At 38.7% G+C, this 25,043-nt stretch overlaps 1 protein-coding gene and 1 long non-coding RNA gene across 11 annotated transcripts in view; one reads left to right on the top strand and one right to left on the bottom strand.

The window, feature by feature from the left end:
• The window catches only part of LOC308632311, a 54,456-nt gene extending 40,470 nt beyond the window's left edge, over nucleotides 1-13,986 (bottom strand). For 4 of the 5 annotated variants that reach the window (XR_014018506.1, XR_014018507.1, XR_014018508.1 and 1 more), the window contains exons 1-3: nucleotides 13,853-13,976; nucleotides 6,205-6,280; nucleotides 2,632-2,706 (exon numbers count right to left, since the gene is read on the bottom strand). This is a non-coding gene — a long non-coding RNA (uncharacterized lncRNA). Of the gene's footprint in view, nucleotides 1-2,631; nucleotides 2,707-6,204; nucleotides 6,281-13,852 lie in introns of all 5 variants that reach the window. The other variant, XR_014018505.1, reaches the window with a different exon arrangement.
• SOCS5 (suppressor of cytokine signaling 5) overlaps nucleotides 13,935-25,043 on the top strand; it is a 59,612-nt gene continuing 48,503 nt past the window's right edge. For 3 of the 6 annotated variants that reach the window (XM_081264322.1, XM_081264323.1, XM_081264321.1), the window contains exon 1: nucleotides 14,151-14,714. The gene's annotated coding sequence lies outside the window, so the exon portion shown is untranslated. Of the gene's footprint in view, nucleotides 14,077-14,150; nucleotides 14,715-25,043 lie in introns of those variants that run through there. The other 3 variants (XM_081264325.1, XM_081264324.1, XM_081264326.1) reach the window with 2 other exon arrangements.

Below are 25,043 nucleotides of genomic sequence, written 5' to 3'. Positions count from 1 at the left end.
ATGATGATGCCTTGGCTAAATGGGAGATCTTAGAAAGATAAGAGAAAAGGGAAGATGTGGGTAGCATTTTATATCGTTTTCCAAGTTCTGAGAAAGCCTATTTGGCATGAAACACAGTGATCCAAACATTATTTTGACTGAATCAAGAACACAAGCTCCCTAAATTAAAAAAAGAAGAACAAAACAAACATTACTTTTTCTCCTAAAATATTTAATATGAGAAGCAAACCATAGGCAGGAAAATAACCTTAAGAGAACATGGCAATTATTTATGGCAGAGAGAGAGAGAGAGAGAGAGAGAGAGAGAGAGAGAGAGAGAGAGATAGATAGATAATGTCAAATAAATGCTTTCAGAAATGAAAGAAGCTGGCAGTGCCTGTGCTAGGCTTTTCCTTGCACTAAGTATTTTGCCTGTTTTCCAGCTGTAACATAGTCTTGGAACTACAAATATGCCTTTCACCATCAAACTATAGCAGCAACAATAAAAAAATTGCATGAGATTTTAAAAATTGTGTTTTATCATCAACTCCAAGAACAGATGTAGTCCCAGAGAATGAGAGGACCAAAGACCTCTGGTTATGTGGTGTAACTCTAAGTTGCTCTTCTGACACCAAATAGGGCATGAAAGATATTCCTTTCCAACTTGGAAGAAAATGTTTAGGGACTTGGGAAAGGGCACCTGATAATTTTCAAGATGTTACCAATCTTTCTCAATAAACACTCCCATGGGAAACACAGGGCACACAAAAGGATGGTGTGGAAAAGACATGACACAGATGCTGACAAATAGCAACCCTGGGTGAATTGAGCTCGAAGAAAGTACATTTCTATAGTATGCAAGATTTGTTTAGGCTCATTTTCAAAATGTAATAAAGAGACAAATTAATCAAACTAATGGTCATCTCACCACATGGCTCTTTTAAGATCTTTAGAGTATGGTAATTTGATTTCCCTGCTGGATGACAGGAAATTGAATTTGGTTCATTCCTGGAGTATCTTTGTATTCTCACTGAGGACCATGACATTCTTAGGAAGAACTAGAGCATTGGGTGGCTCTTCCCCATTAGTTCGCATGGGCAAGTCCCAATCTTCAAGATCCCTTTGGATTTACCCTCTGCTATTTTCAGATAAGAGGACTCTAGTAAAGATCCCGCCTCCCGAAGGCATATATAGCAAGGGGTACTGCCAAGAAGTAGAAGGCTGTCCTTGCTGTTTCTGGAATCATAGACCTTTCTAGTTTGGGGCAATATGGCTCTCCTCAAACCCTATTCTTCTCTGTAGATATTCAGAAGCAAAGCATGTCTCTGGTGGCAGACACACAGAGCCATCTAGAAAGAGCCATCTTTGGAAAAGAGAAAGGACATGAATAAGTTTTTCTCAGAATTTTTTTTCTAAAATGATATTCCTTTTATTGTAATGCTCATTTTAGAGTTGAGGCCACTGAGACATGGGCATAATGACCAAAGGCACACAACTAGTTACTGATAGGACTGGCTCTTTCTCCTGTATTATAATACCTCTTCATTTTTCTAATTTCCAACTTCTGTTCTAGTCTAAATCTGCTGTGTTAATTGAGATTTAAGTCCTTGCATGTAGAGTTTTAGACATATTTGGAAACGTCTTTTAAACATGTTGATTCACTCAAGGCTGACTTATTTGTTAAAGCAAGAATCACTCCACCCTGGGACATATTCAGCAGGATGCAAAAACAATCACATTGTGTTCCATTTTTCATGGCTTTCTTGATATTTTCACACAAGAGAAATCTGGTTTCTCAGGGTGCACAGACTCCCAATGGCCACCAAAAGGTGGAAGGCAAGGTAACAGAGATCTAGGCACCCTCCACAGACACCCTAGAATGACCTTTTGGGACCTGATTCTTTCTGTGGCAATGATGTTCTTGGACTAGGTGTTTTGGGAAAGGCATGTTAATGTGTGGTTGGTTTTGATTAGCCGGCAAGACCATGTCCTTCTCCCATGGTCTCTTGAGTGTCACTGTTCAGCAGCATGTAAACAAGGAGATGAAGAAGGAGCAGTGTTGTGTCTAATTTTGAGAATAGGCATTAATGTAGCAGGGTGCAAATGACACATACCAATGGCCAGTGCAGGAACACCCTGGGTTGTATGATTACCTCATATATTATAGGCATGGTCCAATACTTTCCCAATTCTTTCTTCTAATAATGAACTGCAAGATAACAGTGTGTACCATTGTGCTTTATAATGTAGACAGACAATACAGATATTGGCTAACTTGGTTTGACATGATCAGCTGCTTTTTTTTTCCCCCCAGCCAATCTAGCAGAAAAGAGTTGGACCACTATGGGAGTTTCATGAGTCTTTCCAGCACTTTTCTGTCCAGCTCATTAATCAGCAGCAGAATAGCCAAGGGACCATGTTATTTCCCTTATCACAAAGAGGTCCCTGGTTGTGAGTGGAAACAAAGTCCCATCATTCCAATTCTAATTGATTAGTTCTTAAGTCATTGCTAAATTATGATTACCAGTCCCCCAAATCCACAAAGTCCCTCTCTTTATCACAGATTCCACTGTCTTCTTGTGTAACTTTAGATCCTACCGCCAAGGCTTTCTGATCCCAATTTTCCAAATCACCTCAGTTCTTCCCACTTACTTGTTCATTCCATATCATTTTCTTTGCCCCCTTTTCTCTGGATCCCTTTTTGTATGGTTCCTATGTCCAGGTGTGCTGATGTGTGTAAGAGAAAGAGAACACATCAGGTTAGATCAGTGTATTTCTACTAATCCTAGATATAGGGGTAGGTTTTTAGAGTTGCAAGAATGTTTGGACAGTATCAAATTTAAATATTGCTTTTCTGTTTGTAGTTTCCTGTGACATATCCAAATAATTAATGGAAAAGATTTTTTTTTTTTTTAGTTTTAAATAAGCTCTGCTTTCTCTCTGTCAGCAATGTTAAAGGCTACTTCTTGCCAGCTTTCCACTTGGTAGAAGATGCTTCCTAAAGATGCACTTTTGTGAAGCCTCTGCAGAACCAGCATAGATGAGGCCAAATAATGATTAAGATTCTTGATGGCTTCTCCTTTTGCCAGTGTAGCCCTGTGTTTCCACTTGTTGGAAATACATCTGCCTGTCAATGTTTGAGAACACACATCAGCACCTTTTTGATATTACAGACTCACAGTGTCCCATTTCAAGAATGCCAGCATTCATAATTTTTAAGACTCAAACTTTCAAGAAATGAAAGCCATTGAATTTCATTACATTTTAAAGTAGAAATGGTAACATTACACAGCTAGAAATTTCTATAAAGTAGGATTGGCAATAACATTATTTAGACTAAAAATGGGCCCTTCTAAATTCATGACTGTGTACCAGTTCCAAGTTATGTTTCTAATACATTCTTTAAGTTTTAACCACCTTGGGTTTTGTCCCAGAAATTCTGAATGATTGAGAAGATACAGAAATTTACAGAAGTTAAAATTGAAACAAAATGTTTCAAAACTCAGGTAGACATAAATTATGTTTATTACTATGAGGAAAATACTCTTAGTTGCAACATCTCTTATTGGAAAATTTTTGAATTTTCTAGATATGACTAATAAAATTTATGAGGTATAATTTCACAAGGAAAAAAGAGTTTTGTTTTGAAGGTAAAGTAGAAAATCACAAAAGGAACAAATGAAATTTTATAGAAAACATCTATTGACTTATTTGAGCAAATGAAATACATTAAATTTCTGAAATGTAAACATGCATGTTTATTATTTAGTTTCTGATATTGAATTCTTTTTATTTTCCTACAGAGTTGCTTGTGGAATCTATTATTTTGAAAACTGCTATTAGAACATGGACTGTCAATAACTTGATCCTAAGGAAGAGAGGATACTGAGTTAGGAACCAGATGGCTTGGGTTTTATTCTCATGCTGCTACTTAACCTGGTTTATGACTATGATGATATCTCTTTAACACTTTGGACCTCCGTTTTCTCATCTGGTCAATGGAAATAATAAATACTTAATTTCCAGGCCTCTTAATATTGTTGAGAGGATCAAATAAGGTCCTAGTTGATAAATCACTTTGAAACTATAAAGTGTTACACAATAAAAGGCATTCTGTTCATTATTACCTCAGAATTCCTCTCAGATTACATTGCTTCAAATGCATTATTTAGGAAAAGTACAAACTTGAATGCCATATGGAGTCCTTGTTGACACTGCAGATGTTGGTTAATTTTAGATTCTAAAAGAACAAAAGAACAGAAGCACTACCAGGCAAATTAGCCTCTCTTTAGCTTTTTCTTCGAAGTCTCCTATTATCCCAATATTAAACTAAAAATGGCAGGCTAAATATTATAGAAAATTACATCATTTGAAGCATTGAAATTCTGTATATTCAAGCCCTTTTGTAGAACACAAGTTTATTCCCTCCAAAGCACATTGCCAATGAATTTAATGCTATAAGATTATTATTTTTATTTTTGCAGACCAAGAAAAAGGATTTAAGTCTTAAACTCTAAATAATAAAGAGCCAGGGGAAACATTAAAGTCTCAGAAGAACCACAAAAATATATGCAATCCATTCAGGTGCCCATAGTCTCTCTTAAACTAATGGAAAACTGAACTAAGCTCAGCCAACCTTGGAATCTGATTCTGAAGATCTATTCATATTTTTAAGAGGGAATTTCTTTGTAGAAGAACAGGTGTAACAGATGTACACATGCTCAGGACACCTGTTTTTATAGGCCCATCCAGTTTAGAAGACCTGTCCTGTTCCCATGTGCCACCAGTATAAGACATCTCTTTTCATGTTATCCAATTCTCTGCTTACACATGCATAAGAAAGATGTTTTTGCAAGATATATAGTTGGCATCTGTCACTCTACCTTTTGTTTGCATACCATCTACTCACAAAAAATATCCCAGAACAAGCTAAGTGTTTTGTAAGTGCCTTGAAATTTTGAAAAATTTTAGAAACAATGAAACAAAGGAATCTTGATATTAAAGAATATCTACCAGGTTACCCAAAGCAGTTAAAAAATGGTCCAGTTGATGTTTAGCCTACATTTTGATGTCATTTTCCAGAGATTAATTCATCCCAAGACTGCTCACTTAAGTCTTAATGCCTTAAAACATTAATAGACTATCACTCTAATTAGAACTAATTTCAGAGGCCATAAATATTTTCCCATAAAAAACTTGCTCCTCTGGGCTGGGGCTGTAGCTCAGTGGTAGAGAGCCTGACTCTCACATGTGAGACACCGGGTTCGATCCTCAGCACCAAATAAAAATAAATAAAGATATTGTGTCTATGTACAATTAAAAAAATATTCTAAAAACTTGTTCCTCTAAAAGAGGCATCATTGCAAATGATATTTTAACCTACATTTTAGTAAGTTGATACTATATATTTTAAGTATGCTCTCATGAGAATAATAAATATTAAGAATAAATCCAAAGGGAAGGCTTTTTAATACTCCTTATTTGGATGTGGTCTACACTGACTTTTAGTATTAAGAATATTATTAATCCATCCACATGGGATGGAAACAAAGAGAAATTCTATGTGAAAAGATAATTTTATTTTTGAATAATGACAGAACTGTGGATGTGTAGGTTTTTATTTTGTTTTGGTTCTGGGGATTGAACGGAGAGAATGGTTTACCACTGAGCTAGCTACATCCCAGCCTTTTTTAAATTTTTGAGACAGGCTCTAGCTAAGTTTCCCAGGCTGACCTTGAACTTGTGATCTTCCTGCCTCAGCCTCCAGAGCTGGGATTGCAGGTGTATACCACCATGCCCAGCTGGGGTAACTTCTTAAGAAGTACAGAATTGTTAAAGGGGCAGCACTGGGGCTGGGGATGTGGCTCAAGTGGTAGCGCACTCGCCTGGCATACGCGGAGCGCTGGGTTCGATCCTCAGCACCACATAAAAATAAAGATGTTGTGTCCACTGAAAACTAAAAAATAAATATTAAAAAATGCTCTCTCTCTCTCTCTCTAAAAAAAAGGGGGGGCAGCCTTTACTGATGTATCACTGGTATATATTTCTGCATTTGTATGCATTCTCCCAAAGATCTCATGTAAATTAAGTACCCTAGGATTATTCCATTCAAGTCTCATACATCTGGAATCTAGAAAATAAGAAAGTCTACAGTGGTAGGGGAAAAACTAGTGTAACGATAGAATACTTAGGGGCTGGGTTGTGGCTCAGTGGTAGAGTGCTCACCTGGCATACATGAGGTACTGGGTTCGATCCTCAGCACCACATAAATGTAAAACAAAGATACTGTGTCCACCTAAAACTTAAGAATAAACATTAAAAGAAAAGATAGAATACTTACTCTACATTACCCAGTTATAAAGCACATTTACAAAAATCTACCCACTTCTTCAAAACCTTAAGCCAATTTTCCAAAAGACACTATGAGAAAATAAAGAATTATTAAGGGAAGTAAGATGGGATTCTAAGGGACTAGCGTTGTGGCTCAGTGGTAGAGCACTTGCCTAGCACACATGAGGCACTGGTTTTAATCCTCAGCACCACATAAAAATAAAAGTTATTGTGTCCACCTGCAACTAAAACAAATATTAAAAAATAAAGTTGTATTCAAAAGATTGAGTTAAAAAAAAGAAGGGATACTAATAAAAAAATGGTAGAGGGGTACCTGACTCTGGAGTGAAGGCAGCACTAGAACTTTGTGGGCCTGGGTTCATTTTACAAGTTCTCTACTCCAAACCCGATATCCCTGAGACCTCATTCCAGAGATACTTTTGTATGATGGATTAAGGAAATTCAGGTATTTTCTAGTGCTTTCAATTCATTCACTGGGGCATAATCATATATTTTTATTCTCTCTTGGGTCTTCTTTACCTTTCCCCTTCTCCTTCTCCTTCTCTAAAAACATCATTCCAAGTATTGTTGGTTTCAGGAGAGGCAGATTGAATATAAAAATGTTTCCTTATTGGAAAAAATACAAAGATGTAATTTACAGGCCAAGAATGAAGAACTACTCTTAATGGAATGTGAAAGTTAATCCTTGGAAAGCTGAGGTTCTAATTTGGAAACCCAGTCACACCATCTTAGAACATTCCTTGGAAGGTTTTATTAAAGTTTATTAAAAAGTTTGGGAGACTTCTGGGAATTTATTCTAAAGATATTCTTGCTTACATACATGCCTTATTATTCATCACAGCATTGTTCATAATAAACAGCAAAGAGTGGAAACAACCCAAGTGTTCATCAATGGAGGAATGGTTAAATAAACTATGGCATATCCTGCAGTGCAATCTATGCAGCTGTTTGAAAGAATGAGAAAGCTCTGCTAGTACTGACAGGAAAAAACTCTAAGATATATCACTAGAGGGAAAAGCAAGATGCAAATCAGGGGATACAATATGCCACCTCTTATGTAAGAAGGGGGAAGAGAAAAAAATAGATAAAGACTTGTTTATATTTTCTTGAAGAAACATTGGAAGGATACACAGAGAAAACTATCTTAACAGTTATCTCTACGTATGAGGGTCAATGAGAAACAAACAGGAGGGGTAGGGATAGAGAGGCACTTTTCACTCTGTACCTATTTTCTTTTTTTGATTTGTGAAACATGTGAGTATATTGGTTGGTCAAATATAAACATATACTAAAAAGAAAAAAGCTTGAGAGAAGTCATATGGCAATTTCATAAAATTTATAGTTGCTATTAATCAAAAACAAAAATAAAACCCTGAATTAATGCTCAACCAAAGGCACACCATTGGTAAGGTTCAAGCAGGCAGCTCCAGAAGTCTGCACCATACTGAGTCTTATTCTCCTTATCCAAGAACCTTGCTTCTGCCTAGTATTTTTGGTGTCCTTGCTATTTTTTTCACATCTTTTTTTCTTCTTCAAATAAATAAATGGGGCTGGGGTTGTGACTCAGTGGTAGAGTGCTTGCCTAGCATGTGTGAGGCACTGTGTTCGATCCCAGCACCACATTAAAAAAAAAAAAAAAAAAACAACAACAACTAATAAATAAATAAATAAAAGTATCATGTCCTTCTACAACTAAAAACATTTTTTAAAAAAATAAATAAATTGGGGACCCTGGAAGGTGTTGCTGAGGAGGATCATACTTAATTATTGACTCATAAAGAATTACATTAAAGGTTAGAATGTGGATTGCTACACGTATTTATAAATGTCAAGAAAGTTCAGTAGTTCTCTTCTCAAGAAGGTGGGACTTCTGGTTCAAATAGCTGGCTGCACTAGGTGTTCCTTCTCTTTTAAATATATATTTTAGTTGTTGATGGACCTTCATTTTATTCATTTATTTATATGTGGTGCTGAGAATCAAACCCAGTGCCTTACACATGTGAGGCAAGCGCTCTACCAATGAGCCACAACCCTAGCCTCAGTGTTTCTTCTTGATATTCTCTCATTGTAACCTGTGCTTAGCTTTGTCATTGTGCCTAAACGTTCCACTGAAATTACTAAACTATGAGACAATGTTTCCACTAATCTGTGAATTTTTTTAACAAAGAATTTTATTCATTGAGTTCTGTATTCTCTGCACCTAGCACAGAGACTGCCATGGAACTAGAACTCTAAAAACTGAACTTTCATCTACCTAATTGCTCATCTTCTATTGGCTGCACATTTTAACTATATAGATTAGAATCTTGGTTTATGTTTATTGTTCATCACTGTAATATTTTATGAGAACTATTATTTCATTTCCATATGATTAAATGCCTAGAATAGGGCACTGTTATGGCTTTCCAAAGTTTTTATCCAGTAAATAAAGGCCTCTAAAATTTATCATGTATAAAATATGTATTTTGTCCCTTCAGAGACCTTCTTATTTGACTATTTAACTATAAAGGCATTAAACAATTATACAAAGAAATGAACATGTCATGATTGTCATTTTAAGAGACATTATTAGGTTAAGATAATTGAGGGAATAATTGGGAGAATATAATTCTACAAAAAAATAGTAATTTCTATCATAAAAAAAATCTATGGAACAGGCAGAGATAGGTGCTATTTTTGGGAAAGAATAGAAAGATGACCAGATGTTTGTTTTGCTCTCAATGTGCTTGGAACCCATTGGAAGACAGCTTTGTAATTATAGTTGTTTTTACTACAATTCTATAAGTAAAATAACTGAGGCTCAGAGAGGTTTTGTGACTTGCACTGGATGGCACAATGAATGACCCATGAGATTTTTTTTTTGTCTTCTAACTCAGCTCCCCAGTTCTATTTCACCATTGTGTCTATTCAGTGTGATAAATGTATGGTTCAATGCTGGGTGAGGCTGATTGTTACAGGGAGAAGAACTATTTTTATGGTAGAGGTCTGGAAAGGCTTCACTGAGGAAAAGTCATTTAAACAGGCCTGTGGCAAATGAAAAGGAGTGTTTAGGTGGAGGAAGAGGCAGCACAATGCAGGCAAAGAGTGGATGAAAAGCACAGAAAGATGAAAATAAATACAGGACTCCCTGTAATGGGGAGCAGAGGAATCCAGAGTGGAGGTGAAATATTTTTAATGCCATCTTGCCTGCAGTTGTACAGCCCATGAAAGCAGGGAATTAAAAGTCATACAGATCTAGGCTTCCAAAAGAAATTAGAGTGGCAGATTGGTGCATGAATTGGAGCATGAAGAAAGGAGTTTGGAGTTTTTTGCAATCATGCAACTGAGATAAGTGTCTGAATGAGGACAGTGGAAATGGGAAGTACCTATTAAAAGAAGTGTGTGTCCTTTAGAATCACTTACTGACATTAGGAGCTGGAAGAGAGGGAGAAGAAAAGATTCTTTTGAAAAACTTCTAGAGTATATGACTTGGTAGATAATGATTACCAAACTGGGGAAAAAAAAAAAAAAAAGGCTTGGGAAGGAAATGGCAGTTTGTAGTTTTCTTATAGTTAAGTTAAAGCATTTCCCACTAGTCCTGTTTGGTTTGAGATGCCTGTTTGTAAGACACCTGTTGACAAGTGAAGTGGGTAGCTGAAAATGGGGATCTAAATGTTGAAAGCAAGGTCAAGGCTGGAAATCTTAGATTTTGGAGTCATCTAAACAAAAGTTGAGGAATAGGTGTACCTCAGTGGTAGAGTATTTTCCCAGCAAGAGTAAGGGTTTGATCCCCAATAATACCACATACACAAATAGTCCTTCTCCCTGTAACAATCAGCCTCACCCAGCCTTGCTAGGTATGCCAGTTATCGGCATTTGGGGAGTTCTCCATTCAAAATATTTCCTCCTGAAACAACCCACACCTATCCTTGGCCTACCCTTCCTCGGCTCCTGCCTCCCAACCCAGAACCACATGGATTGACTTCCCCATTTGGAGTAGCTGAGACAATAAAGGTACTTGAAGAATATAATATGACTCATCTCCGAACAAAAAATCTCCCTTACTGATTGATTTTAGGCTTATGGCCAATTTGGCCTCCTTCTTTGGCACCATTCCCTCAGAATCACTTCCGAATTATCCTTCCAGTGCTCAGTTTAAGATCTACTTTATTCAAGAAACCATTTTTATCTGATAGAAAGAGGTGAAATCTGAATATAAATTCAGCTACCAGTATGGAAAAATCCAGTATGAGTATACAATCACCAAATTTCTGCATTTATGTTGAACTCTTGAGTTCTGTCATTTACTGCCTTTGTAACTTTGAAGAAAATGGAGATTATAAAGCCTCCCTTGCAGAGTGGTGTGGATTAAATCAGATAAAATAAGTGAAAATGCCAACTGTGGCACTGGGTAGGTGTTCAGTAAGTGGCAGGCTTCTTGTCAAACCTGACTATGCTTTTTGAATTATGTAGTCTACATGATAAGCTTCTTGAAAGTAAAAGCACTCCTTGTGTTTTATACTCTCACCCTAACTGAGTGCCCTTTAATGTCAGGAGACATTGTAGAATGATGTTTAGGAAGTGAGGAGGTCAAGGATAAAGCTGAAAAAAGTTTATGCAATAGGTATGTAGATGAGAAAAGGCTGTTAATTTGATTCAAAAGTGGTGGCAAAGGTCTTTCTTTACATTTCCTCTAACAATTTACTTAAAATTTTATCTTGCCAAAAAGAAGGGACAGAAGGTCTCATCTTGATGAATGTGGAGCTGTAAAACTATGTGCCAATACACCTGGTATTGATTCATGCCAGCTGGGAGAGGAGCTTGGCTTCTCAGTGTTTTACTACTGTGGTTTCCTGGGCTGGGCAGCTGGGTGCCTAATAATGAGAAAAACCATAATACTTCATAATTATGCACTGCCCTTTGCCAGAACTAGGATTTAATTACAATGACTATGACGGAACTGGCAACATCCCGTTCCCTGTTGGGGTGCAATACCCAAGGGCCTGGAAATACAAAGTGAAGTAGCAACTGCAACCTTCCCCTGCAGAGCCTATCCTGGCAATTCATCCAGACTTCTCTGGGTTTGAGGCTCATCATCTGAAACAGAATACTTATAAATTGCCCCATGTACTTGACACTCTCAAGTAAACTAGTATTTATGAAGTAACTACTGCAATACATGATGAATAGCATTGTGGAATCTCAGGTCTGGAAGGTACCAAAACAGGTGACCTCATTCATAATCCTGTCCCCTGCCTCCAGGTATCATTCCTATTCCATCAAATTGGTGAGTTTCAGATCTTCCCATTCTGATACAGGCTGGAGTTGTTTTTATGGTATCCTGATTCAGGTGTCAGGGGACTCACTGATTCATTTAATACTCATCTTTGAGCACTGCAGGGGCACAAAGATATATAAGGTATGATCTCTGATCTCAAATAGCTTATTGTCTATTTGGGAGATTTGCTATTTAGGCAGCTATAACATAACAACATAAAGACCAGAAAGTCCTTTTAGATGAAAGGGAATGAAATCAAGACTCCAGATGAAAAGATCAGGACCAAGGATCCTGAAAATAAGAAAGAATGAGAAGAAGGGCAGGGAAACTGCAGTGAAGAGCTGGGCAACGGACTCTGAGGTTCTGATAGATGTCCCTATTTTATTGTCTTCGTAACACTTATCAACCTTGATTTGTTTTCTTTAGTTATTAATTTATTCATATACCATTTGTCTCACCCTATTCAGTAACACTGTCAGTTTTGTTTACCAATATATCCTGAGCATCTCAAACAATGCCTGGCACATTTTAAGTAAATATTGGCCGAATGAATAAATGGCAATGGAAATGGACAGGAGAGTGCATTTGAAATGCATTCTGCTGTCATATACAACTAAGTAGAACAAATAAAATAAAATAAACAAAAAGAAAGTGAGAAAGGGTAGTATATGTTGATCTGCTTTCCACCACTGTAATACCTGAGATGATCAACTTATGAAGAAAAAAATGCTTAGGGTTTTGGGAGATTTCAGTTCATGATAGGATGGACCTATTGCTTTTAGGCCTCTAGTAGGGGATGAAGACGCCACATTACGGTGGGACTGTGCGGTGGGTGGAGCAAGCGTGCTCACACCCTGACCAGGAAGAGAAAGAGAAGAAACAGGGTTCCACAATCTCCTATGAGGGCAAAATTTCAATGAATGAAAACTTCCTATTAGGCTGCACCTCTTAAAGGTTCCACCACCTCTGGATAGTGCCAAGCTGGAGACCAAGTTTTAACATACTGGACTTCGGGGGCATTCCAGATCAATCTACAAGTAGAGATATTTTGAAGCAGTGAGGAAGTGGATGGTGGATTACCCCTGGTTCTAGACTTGGGAAAGTGAGTGGACAGCGATATTGTCAAAGAAGAAAAGGAATAGAGGAGCACATTTTGTGTACTTCAGAAAGCATAGGAGGTCCAATTTGGACATGGTGTTGGTAGGCAAGTGGACTGTCCAAAAGGCACATATGCAGATCTGGATCTCACTAAATGTACGTACATTCAGCTTTTGCAAGCAGGAGATTGGTTAGATTACCTAATGTGCAGTAGTAGGACTATGAGCCACCTAAAACTGAAGATCAGAACCTGGGCTTTTAAGGATTGAAGAGACTGAGAAAAATTACCTGAAGAGAAAGACATATAGGTTAAGGGGTCTGAGGGGAAAGATAAAAACCTTCAAGAAGGATGCAGTTCACCGAATCCACTGAAAGAGATAAAGTCTAAACTGTGAGCCTTGCACTCCATCATATGATGTCACTGGGGTAGCCTTAGGAGGAGCACTCTCAGGTGGACTAGTAGGTAGAATAATTCAGACTTCTTGAAGCACAAACTGAAATAAAGAATGAGAATTTGACAAGGTGTCAGAGGCAAGTTTTTTTAGTTTACTATTTTTAGTTTGGAGACTTTGGAATGCAACCATGGATGTGTAACACTTAAGAAGTGGCCAGTGACTCTGTGAATGACGATCAGGTTTCTAAAAGGCCAGATGGAGAGTCCCGTGGGCGTTACAATTCCTCAACTGCGCTTCTCTTCCTCTACCCTTTCAGCCATTTCTAGGGCGGGGGCCTTCCACATAAAGTACAAGCAAAAGGAGGGAGACAGAACACCCCTCCCACCGATTTGTGAGTCATCTTTGTGATGGCTGAGAGAGGGAGTGGGAATACTTCAATTAAATGAGGTGCCCGGTTTCCCGTGGATCTTGAAATTTTGTGACTGAGTGGCTCCATGCTGGAGGGAGCTAGGGAGACTCATTCACATTTTCCTACCGGGCACTCACACCCTCCATTCAGTATTTTCCTCTCCTCCCTCACGACAGTTGAATGCTGGGACAAAGACTTCCGCCGGCTCCTACCTCAGGTTGACCTTCCAGCCCCAAACCCACCACCAGCCCTTCTGCATCCACGTGACTCTCAGCCCTGATGACTCTTTGCCACCCACCCCTCCCCTCGGGCAGCAGCCCGCTTTACCCCGCCCCTCAATCCACGTGACCGCTTCCCTCTCACCTGACTGGCTCCTTCCTTTCCCTGGCCGGACCCGGCCTCCGTCGCAGCTGCCCGACTCCAAAATGGAGGCCGCGCACAGCGCGCACCCGAGCGGCCGGACCTCCCAGGCTCCCGGGCCGCCCCCTTCTCGTTCTCTGCCTCCCTCCTCCGGCCTTCACCTACACGCCTCCGGATTGGCCGCTGGGAATCCCGCCCCACCAAAGCCCCGCCTGCTATTGGTCACGGTAGGCTGCCCTTCAGAGAGGCGTGCCCCCGCCCGCCCCCAGCCCCGGGAGGTATTTTCCATTCCGGTGGGGGTTGGGGGAATGGGGGAGGGGAAAAGAGGGAAGAGGGGGAGGTGGCCGGGGAAAGGGGTGGGGGCCAGGCGGGGGCATCCGGCCGAGCTGGGGTCTCCGGGCTCCGTCCGGAGGAAGCGAGGCTGCGCTGGCTGGGCAGTCGGAGGGGACGGGACGCACCGGCGGGCGAGCGGACTCGCCCTCTTGATGACTGAGCCGTCCGGGCCCGTCCTGCCTGGCCGCAGGTGCCCTGGATGAGGCCGACCCGTGCGTCCCGGCCGGTGAGTGTCCCCGCGGTAGTCCAGCCGGCCGCCTGCCCCCGGCCCCTGCGCCGCCGTTAGTGGCCACCTCTCCTTGCCCCAGTGCCCGCGCCCGGCGCAGTCCGCCTCCGGCCGGCGCCTCCGCACCCTGCGGAGGTGGCACGGGCCCTGGGGCCGGGATGGGCCGGCCGGGAAGAGGACTGCAAGTCCGGGCCGTGAGCCGATGCAAAACGCGCGGCGCGTAGTAGGAGCTTGCGCGTAGTAGGAGCTTGCGCGTAGTAGGCTCTCAATGCATTTCTGAAGAATTCCTTTTCGGTTTGGAGGAAGGTAGGGTACCTAAGGGAAAGGGGGTCGTCCCGGGTATTAGGAGAGTGTTCGTGATTCGGGTCGGGGGGAGGCCACCGAGTGGGGGCTCAAGGGAAGGGGGCACCGGTCAAGTCATTTTGGGCTCTACTGCTTCGATCTGGGGAGTCCTCAGGGTCGAAGAGGAAAGGTCCGCTGGGAGATGAAGGAGGGAACCAGCGAGTGTGGATGGGAGAAGTGACTGGAGCATCTCTGGCGGTTTAACCTGAGGTGGTTAGGTTAGGAAAGGATGCGGAGGCGGGCTCAGGGAAGACCCCGGTGCAGCAATTTGGGCTCTTAAGATTCTTTGGTGCTGGGATTTGGGTATCGGAGTAGCCAAAGCAGAGTGACTTTGTGGAGAGGGAGTTGCGTTTAAAGATTGCTGTGAAACAGTGTAAGTACATCTTTGGTTCTGAACTTTCAAAGGTTTGGGGGATCAAAATCACGAGTAGGTTTTGACATTTTCTTTTGGCATTTCAACCCCATAGGTGGCTTGTCGCTGGACTTGGTCAGTGATCCTTTATATTAAATTGTCTGTATATATTTGATGGTATTTTGTCAGTTACTAGTTTTGCTGGACATTCTTATAACTACACCTTAAAATTCTTGTAGCAGACACTCTATACTAGTGACTTACTTCCTTATTTAGTGTTTAGTCTGAACTGTACTATTATAATTTGCCACTAACTTCTATTCTAGAAGTTTAATTCATGCTTTTTCTTTTGTTTCTTTACAAGGTCATGCAAAATTAAAATATTTTAAAACTTCTATGAGATATATAGTTTAAGTGTTGAATTGGGAAGATATTGGTAAGCTAACAGCTTACCAAGAAATTAACTTGAGTTCTGACAGTTGGGACTCTTAGGTCAAATTTTTAATTTTAATTTAGAAATCTTACATTTACATAACACTTTTGAGAATGGACTGGGAACAGAGGCAAGGATTACCAAGATTAGGCAGTGGCTGTTCACAGAGTCTACCTTTGTGGCAGTCCAAGAAGATTCTTCGTTTCACTGAAAAGAGTAAGCTAATAACTACACTTCTATATCTTTAATCTTTTTTTTTCCCTTTCTTTCTTCTAATTTTTGTGTGTATTTGTGTGTGTACTGAGGATTGAAACCAGGGTCACTTTACCACTGAGCCACATCCCCAGCCCTTTTTATTTTTTATTTTGCTGGGCCTGGCAAAGTTGCCCAGGCTGGCCTCCCACTTGGGATCCTCCTGCCACAGCCTCTCAGGTTGCTGGGATTACAGCAATCACCATTTGCACCTGGGTTTATTTTTTTATTCTCTTAATCATGAATATTACTAATTCCTTATATTTGTTGCATACTCTACAGTTTACAAAATGAAAGCTCATTGATTAGGGAGTACTTAAACATAATTTTGAAAAATTTCTAGATCATACTTTGCCCTTTAATTCATCAGAAAAAACACTTCTGCAATAAGGTGCTGTAATGTTTTTGGTTGGCTTTCTAGTTCTTGAATAACTAATGAATAGTCATGTATTTTTTTTTTTTTTATCCCTATTGTCCTTGAATTTTACTATTTGTCCTTAGGGAGAATGTACTGGCATACAAAACAGTAGCCTAAAATATTGAAACCTAACACCCTTTAACATTATGTCTCCTCCATTATTCACCTTGAGAATTATCTATGGCAAACTAGTTGTTGGGAAGACTCTTTTCTCACCTTGATTAAATTGGTCTGTTTTCTCCTGTTGTAGAACTAAGAATAATAATGCTTACTGGCTATGAAGTAATGATAATAACTAAAAAGAATGAGAATGCAAAGCTTGGAAAAGATGTATGTGTATGAGTCATATTTTTTTTAGAGTTGGAAGAGTAGGCCATGGAGATGATTGTTTTGCAGATCAGGAAACTAAGGCCCAGAACAGTTGAAGGGACTAAATTGCTAGTTAAGTGCTGGAGCCAGGATTAGTGGGCAGAGTTTCTGGACTCCAGGCAAGAGTTTTTTCTGCTTTATCACATTCACACTGTTTATTTCTAAAGTATTCTAGTGCCAACTGTAAATAGTTTTTGGATTATTTGTGGTGATGTTCTCTTCTAAGGATGGAGAAATTTGGTTGAATGCTGTCTTTGTGAAATGATGTAAAGTTGGATGAGCTTTTTATTCTGAATTTTAAAACAATTTGCTGCGTTGTTGGTGGGAATGCTGATAGTTTTCTCATTGGAAAGAGATAAACTATCATGTAGATTAAAATATTAGATGAACATCTCAGAGTAGTCTAGCAGTGTAAAATTTTTATGCTAAAACTAATTGCTTAAAATTTTAGAATTCAAAGGCTTTCATATTTTTAAAGTGAATTATATGAAAATTATTATTTGTAGTAAGTGTGGGGTTTTGTTATGTTAAATTTTGGTACCTTTAAGGAGAACAGTAGTAGAATTATAGATAGTTATGAAAGCATAATTTTTATCATATTTATTATAGAGAAAGGATTTGTTTCTCAGCCACTTAACATGACTCTCAGACAAGTGAGTTAACTACTGTGTGCCTAGGTTTCCTCATATGTAAAGTGTGGTTATTGAAAGTACCTGCCTCATAGCATAGTAGTGAAGATTAATTATACCTAGCAATAGTAAGGGCACAGTAAATACTAGACATTACTTTCTGTGGTTCATTAGGTATAAGTAGGCATTGTATGTTCATTTGTTTCCTTGGTGTTATCTCAGTCACTTTCAGGCTACAAAAAAATTCCCATGTAAATACATGGTCAATAATTGTCTGCCTTAAGGGGTACTTAGTGCAAATGATGTTCTCTTGGTTTTTTGTTATTGTCCTTCTCCTTCCTCTGCTTACCTTGAACCTTAATTAGAGCTGCATATCAAGTTAATGTGTCTTTTTTTTTTTTTTTTGAATGCTGTGTGAGATTAAAATATGCCACCAAAGTGTGCTTCTTTGGCATATTTCCAGATGGCTATTCGGAGTGGCTAGAGACACAGGAATAGCTCTGAAAAGCTGTCCCTTTGTGGGGGAGAGTTGCATCTGTAGAGGGAAACCCACATTAGTGAAATAAACAGCTCTGCAAACAGGCTTTCTGTAAGGCTTTATTATCTGGGTTTAGGAAAGATCATAAGACTCCCCACTTCCCTCTAAGACCCCAGTGTTTCCACAGAATGTTACATATTATTTTGAGGCTCTTACCTGAGATACTTTATGGGTATGGGGCAACATCTTTGTTCCCAGTGCATTTCTTCTCTTTACCCTGAGATAACCTGTTGTTATTATTGCCCCTTTTTTTTGACATCCCCCAGGCTCCCAGGCTCCTGTTCCTTTCTGCTGAGAATACTATTTGAACTTCAACCATCAGGCTCCTTTTAAAAATGTTTGTGGTGCTAGGGATTGAATCCAGGGCCTGTCCATGCAAGCCAAGTGCTCTACCATTAAGCTATACCCCCAGCTCAGGCCCTTTTTTGAGTGTCATGTTTTGTATGGTGCCCTAATAATTATATTATTGCACATAAATAATTTTGTATGTCATTTCTCATAATGCCAATCTATTATCAGTTTATTTTATAGACTTAAATATCAAACTGTGGAAGGGGGAATGTCATTCTTTTCTACAATGTCATTGGAGACCTTGCTGCATTTTCATTAACTAGAGTGAAAATGTTAGTTGTTGATTTGCAGGTGTTCTAGTTAAAATGCAGTCAGTTTTAGAGGCCTGCTAGGTAAGCTTAAGTAAGGAAGTCAGGAATTTATAAGGTCTGTTAGTGAGCGATTGCACCTTTTCTGCCAGTGGAACCATGAAAAAAAAAATCATTGAATCTTGTTTTAAGTGAATGTTTTGATTGCTTTAGTCATTAAATTGTTAGGTTTAAATGATACAATTTGTGTAATTCCAGTTTTATAACATAGTTCTTTTTACTTTGATGTAACCCAAGTCCAACTAATGTAAAGAACCTTGTGGTTTAGCAGATGTTTCTGATGGTGACAGTTGGAGTCATTAGCTATCTCAGAATTCTTTAATTGTGTGTCACCTAAGATGGTGGATTTCTTCAGTTCTGCCTTCTCAGTTTCTTCTATTGCTATTATAGCACTCTTCTTCCATTTGTGGTCCTCTTCGATTTTCGTTCATTTTTGCAGCTTTTTCCTTCAGATAACATCTTTGCCTCCTGTCTAAACATGTATCTTATTATCTGTTACACATGTGCTTAATTTTTAATGGCTTTTTGAACATTAATTTCTGCTAATTTTTAAATGTATCTCACTTTTTAAAAAATATTAGTTTGTGATGAACCTTTTATTTATTTATATGTGGTGCTGAGAATCGAACCCAGTGCCTCACGCATGCTAGGCGAGTGTTCAATCACTGAGCCACAATCCCAGCTCTTTCACTTTCTTTTAATTTCCCTTATTTTTGGAATTTCATCAAACCGAGTTCATTTTATACTCGAGGGATGAAAATCAGAAAATAAGTTATAGCCCCAAAGTAACTTTGTTATGCTAATAGTAGAGTCATACTGTTTGTTGTTTTGGATGTCAAGCAGCCATCCCATTGGTGGTACTTAAGATGATAAGTATATGGATCACTTTAGTCCTAGGTGATGCTAACAGAGCTAAGAGTTACATGAAGCTTTCAAAAGTCTTTAGGTATGTAGCTCAGTGGTACAGCACTTGCCTCACATGGATGAGATCCTGGATTTGGTCCTTAGTACTGCTAAGTAAATAAATAAATAAATGGTTTATATGGTCATATTTTTCTTCCACTGCAAAATGACCAGCTCCTGATGTTATTTTGATTAATTATTATAAGAATTAGAGATTATCATGATTTATTGGATACTTATTGGATTCATGGCATGCATTTAGAGATTTTGAAGAACCAAGACATGCAGATACCTTCTTCAGGCCTGTGATATATTTTAATTATGTGAATACATTATTTAGTTAAATATGAGTGTAGAATACATCAGAAATACCATGTCATATTAAAATATAACCCCTATTCATTTTCTCATTAGGTTAGTGTTTTCTCTATGTATTAAAAATAATAAGGCATTGTGATTAGTTATTCAGGGTACATGGACTGAGTATATGTAGACCATGTGGATTACATTTTTAGCTTTGGTGGGGTCCTAGAGAATGAAAGAGGGAAAAATATGGAGTATTCACCTGGTGCAGTGTAATTCTTCACCTACATTAGCCAACTATTCTTCCTTTTTTTAAAATTTTTGTTGTTGATAGACATTTATTTTATTTATTTATTTTCATGTGGTTCTGAGAATTGAATCCACTGCCTCACCTATGCTAGGCAAGTGCTCTACCACTGAGCCACAGCCTCAGTCCCAGCTATTCTACTTTTAAGGAAGGAAAAGGTGTTTTGTATCTGATTAGAGCAAAATAATCTTGAAAGGGTAATTAAGCTGGATTGTTGATTCATGTTAATGTTGAATAAATTTGCATCTAAGCAGTTTAAATGGAAATTAATTGCTTACCTTTACATATAGGTGAAAAATTCTACGTAATGATTTTAGAGAGGCTGTAATGATACTGTTAAGAAATATAGTATAGGGCTGGGGATGTGGCTCAAGTGGTAGAGCGCTTGCCTGGCATGCGTGCAGCCCGGGTTCCATCCTCAGTACCACATACAAACAAAGATGTTGTGTCCGCCGAAAACTAAAAAATAAACATTAAAAAATTTCTCTCTCTCTCTCTCTCTTAAAAAAAAAAAAAAAGAAAAGAAATATAGTATAGTGAGAATATATCCACAGGGTCTTATATGATGTTCAACACTGTGGAAATCAAAATATGCCACTCCTAATATATATATCTGGCATATTTTGAGAGGTTATTTAGAGAAACTGCAAACACCGAAATAGTTTTGAAGAGCTGTTCTTTGTAAAAGAAAATTTACATCTAGAAAGGAAATATGCACTAGTAAACTATGGCTTATCTTCTCTGAGGTCTCCTTATCTGCTGAAGGAGAATCTAGGAAAGATCATATCACAGGAAAAGAGATTAGAGGTCTATACCTCTTACTGACAGAGATTGCCACAGGCCCTAACCTTTTCTTTTAAGGGTAGCTCAAACTACCTGAGAGGCTTTATCTGCACAAGCCAATCTGTTATTAACTATGCATTGCCTCATCCCATGGCTTTTTGACACCTACCCCCAAGAAACCCCAAACCCCTATTTATCCAGTACATGTACATGTACTGTCAGCCCTCTTTATGTACAGGTTCTTCATCTGTATATTCCACCAACCTCACATCAAGAATATTTGGGGCCTTGCATGGTAGCAGTGTGCCTATAATTCCCCCTACACAAGAGGCCGAGGCAGGAGGACCAAGTTCAAGGCCAGCCCCAGAAACTTAGTGAGACCCTTGCCCAGAATAAAAAAATAAAAAGGGCTGGAAATGTAGCTCAATGGTAGCACCCTGATTTAAATCTCCAGTACTGCCAAAGGAAATATTTGGAAAGTTACATCTATCTATACTGAACATGTATAGACCCTTTTTGTCATATTTTCATAAATAGTACCATATAATAACTATATTTTATTAGGTATTATAGAGGATGTGTGTAGGTTATGTTTGCATATACTATGCCATTTTAATAAAGGACCTGAGCATCTGCAGTGTTTGATATCCTAGGAGTGGAGAGTGTCCAATTCCCCTCTGATAGCAAGAGATGACTGTAGATTCTAAAGCTAAAGAATTAACTCACTAAACATTAAATATAACCTGTTAGGAGAAGTCCAGGTACTTTCTTAAGGTTAAAGTATGTGTGTAGCCAAATGGGGAGCTGATTTATTTGGTTATTAATTTAGTCTTTGATTTTGGCTATTTACATGAGATAGCAGTCTAACCTCATTATCCTTCAGGTGATCAATGCTAGGACCAGTTTTATTAATGTTTAAAAAATGATTTAAAAGACACACTGGCAGTGAAAGTTGCCAGATTTGTAGCTGACACCATGTGCTATTCCAGGTAGTTAAAAGCCAAGCCAACAAGGAGAAGCTACAGGAGCATCCATTGATGAGTGACACAGAACAAGATAATGTATTTAGGAGGAGATATTCCAAATTATATTTATAGGACCTGAGTTGTGACCCAGGAAGGGGATCCAGAAAATTTGTAGATGACTACCTTGAAGGCATTTATTGTAGTTGTCGCTGAGCCACAAAGTCCAAGAATCTGTTGAGGGTGGTTGGGCATGGGTCTGAAAGCACAAATGATGTTGTACATACATAAAAATAATTATAAAGAGGATTACCATTTTTAATTATTTGTTATGTTCCAGGCTAAGTGATTTATAGTCTTTTCATTTAATTCTCTTAATAATTCTGAAAGGTAGGTGGCTTATTACATTTTATAGAAGAGGAAATTTGACTCAGGGAAAATAAGTGACTTTCCCAAGTCAGCAGTTATGTGGTAGATTAGGGACTAGGGCTCTAGGCTTTTGATTGTTAATCCTGAACATCTCCCAGGATGTTAGTAGGCATCTCTTAAAACTTCTGATAGTTTTAATTTAGTACTTCTGAAGTGCTCCTTAACTCCTTGCTGTGTTCAGCTTTGGATGTCAGTTACCAAAAGGATAGTGTCTAAATACTTGGAGAGGATTTAGAGACATTCTTTAAATTTTTCCTTTTAAATGAAAGCTGGGGATATTTTGGTGTAGTTTTACCCCGTTGTAATTGGCACGTAATTTCTGGCTACCCATAAGACATTTCTCCCCCTGACTTACAAAATGCTGGATTATTAATAATCATTAATAAAGGTAACATTAATTAACAAGGAAAATATTGTTTAGTAGAAAAAGTCATCAGGGTAGTAGTCTAGAGACCTGGGTTCTTCTACTGGTATAAAACAATGAAGTGAAAAACATTAGAATACAGGCATAACATTCTTGTTCTTGGTAGAGAAATGCTTGAGCCATGTCTTGAGAGACGGGCAAGTGATGGAGTTAGAGTTGTAGGCAGAGAGTAGAGCAGCATATTTTGGAATCCCAGAAAATTAGTTTGTAAAGACCAAGTGAGTAGGTATGTATGAAAATTCTTTGTAAATTTTAAATGAGAGTGATAAAGAAATGAGAGTGATAAAGAAATCCTTTTGTTCTTGTAAAGGGTAGACAATGAGAATGCAGTGAAAACTGGTGGCAGGAAAGAAAAAGAGTAGAAACAGCAGAAGTGATATTAAAGATGAAAGGAAAAAAAGATGTGAAGAAAATAGTTTGCTTTGTGTCTGCTGTATTTAAAACGTTTGTAACTAAAGAATTATAACAATATACTGTTAAGGAAGAAATTTAGCAGGTAGTTTAAACATTTTATTCACTTTTCCATTTAGGCTACATTGACCATGTTAATAAGGCCAGGAGTATGGGCTAATTGAGAGTTGGCTGTATTATCTGATTGTTTCGTCACTCATTACTTCTGTACAGGTTAGTTAATGACTTTAAATAGTAGGGTGCTCATAAAAATAAATAAACTGGACTGAGTTACTATTTATTCTGGGTTATTAAAAATGAAAGGGCATAGTGTGTTTAAAGAGAAGAGTGAAGTTTGATCTTTCTAAGTGAGTGCAAAAGAAAATTAGGAAATCATATTAGGACCAGGGTAGAATGGAAACAAATGGTGAAGAGTCTTTTATGCCATACTAGGAGTTTGGATTTTTATTTCGTTTTGTAGGTGGGGAAGTGACACAGTTTTGTGTTTTAGAAAAGTAATCATAAGCATAATAAAGAAAATGGGCTGGAGGAAAAGATATTGGGGACATTTACTCACCAAATAATTATTGAACAAAGAATACATATTACAGGCCGAGTGAATGAGGCAAATTCTCTCTGGCTTCTGATAGGTAGATCTCAATGAAGGATGCCATTTAAGGCTCTGCCATATTTCAGGAAAGAGATTATATGATGATTTGAATTAAGAAATTTATAGTGCAGATAGAAACAAGACCTCTTCAGAAAAACTTAGGATATTTAAGTCTCCAGACTTTGTTAGTATTGGAGATGATAGAAGTTGAGGATGAGCCTATGGTCCCTCACTTGGCAGTAAGATAAGATGGACAAATTTGTCAGAAGGGAAGTACTGAATTTGCATTCTGACGAGTGATGGTGCTTTTTAGATAAGTAACAGTATGACCAAGATATCATTGAATGTATAGGTTTATATCAGGAATCTGGTCAGTTTTCTATATATGATTTGGAATTTATATATTTATAGTTGAAAATCACAAAATTGTACAAATAATAACCAAACTTTCTACACTATAATGCATTCATAACAAAAAGTAACTCGCATTTCTTGCACTTACTTCAAGAATGTAAACATTTGAAAGTATTTACCTATTATCTACCATGTAGCCTTACAAAAAAAAAATGTAAAATATGCATCAGAAAACCAGAAATAGTTTAGTGTCTGAGAAACAGTGTATTGGAGTTTTCCTTCCTCGGTGGCCTGAGTAGCTATGCAGTTACAGTACAGGGGCTGCTCAGAAAATATAGCTCCTTATTCCTCATTGCAGTTTCTTTTTAGAATTCCTATTTGCTTTCTTGGGCTGTAAAGGTAGTCTGAACAGAGGCTGAAACTCAAGAGTCTTTTTCATCATCTTTAAAATCTATTCCAGAGCATCCTTAACCCACCAGGTGTTTTTGTTGTTGTTGTTGTTGTTGTTTGCTTCTTTCCTTCCTATCCTTCCAGCACTTTAGAGCGTAGGACCCTGGCAAGTTGTTGTTGTTTGCTTCTTTCCTTCCTATCCTTCCAGCACTTTAGAGCGTAGGACCCTGGCAACTTGAAGAAGGAAAAGTAAAGATAGTATGAGAGGAAGAACTGCAAAGAGTGTTGTAACTCTGCAGTTGTTGAGGGCCACAGCCCAGTCGGATGACGCATGACATTTTGCCAGAAGGGAGTGGTTGAGAGGTGATGCCGAGCCTTTGAGATGATGATGTTAAGCTGTGTATTCAATTGTATATAGACCTTTACTGTCTGGCAATAGGGCAGGTCTTGCTGCCTCGGGCGCCCGCTACTTTGGAGTTCCAGTTGAGCTCTGTTGAGTTCTCGGGGGATCCGGGAGGGTAGGGATCCGGGAGGATAGGCCCGGAGCCCTGGGGAGAGCTGAGAGAGTTTCCGGGGAGTGTGCGTGGAGTGCTGGTGGAGTTTGGGCAATAAAGTTTGTTCCTGCTTGAGTGGCTCTCAATTTGTGCCCAGCCAGACTGCGGCATGCAGTTCTCCCCTAAAAGTTCTCTATAAGCCAGGGGATGGAGTTGGTGAGTCATTAAAATGAGATGTCCAGTTTCAGTTTCATCTGTTAAGGGTAAGATTTTTTTAAGAGCTGAGAGGAATGT

Source organism: Spermophilus citellus, assembly GCF_964194105.1.
Source record: "Spermophilus citellus genome assembly, chromosome: 13".
Lineage (NCBI taxonomy): Eukaryota > Metazoa > Chordata > Mammalia > Rodentia > Sciuridae > Spermophilus > Spermophilus citellus.
Note: the sequence above shows the minus strand (reverse complement) of the source record. Positions and strands in the feature narration are given on the sequence as shown.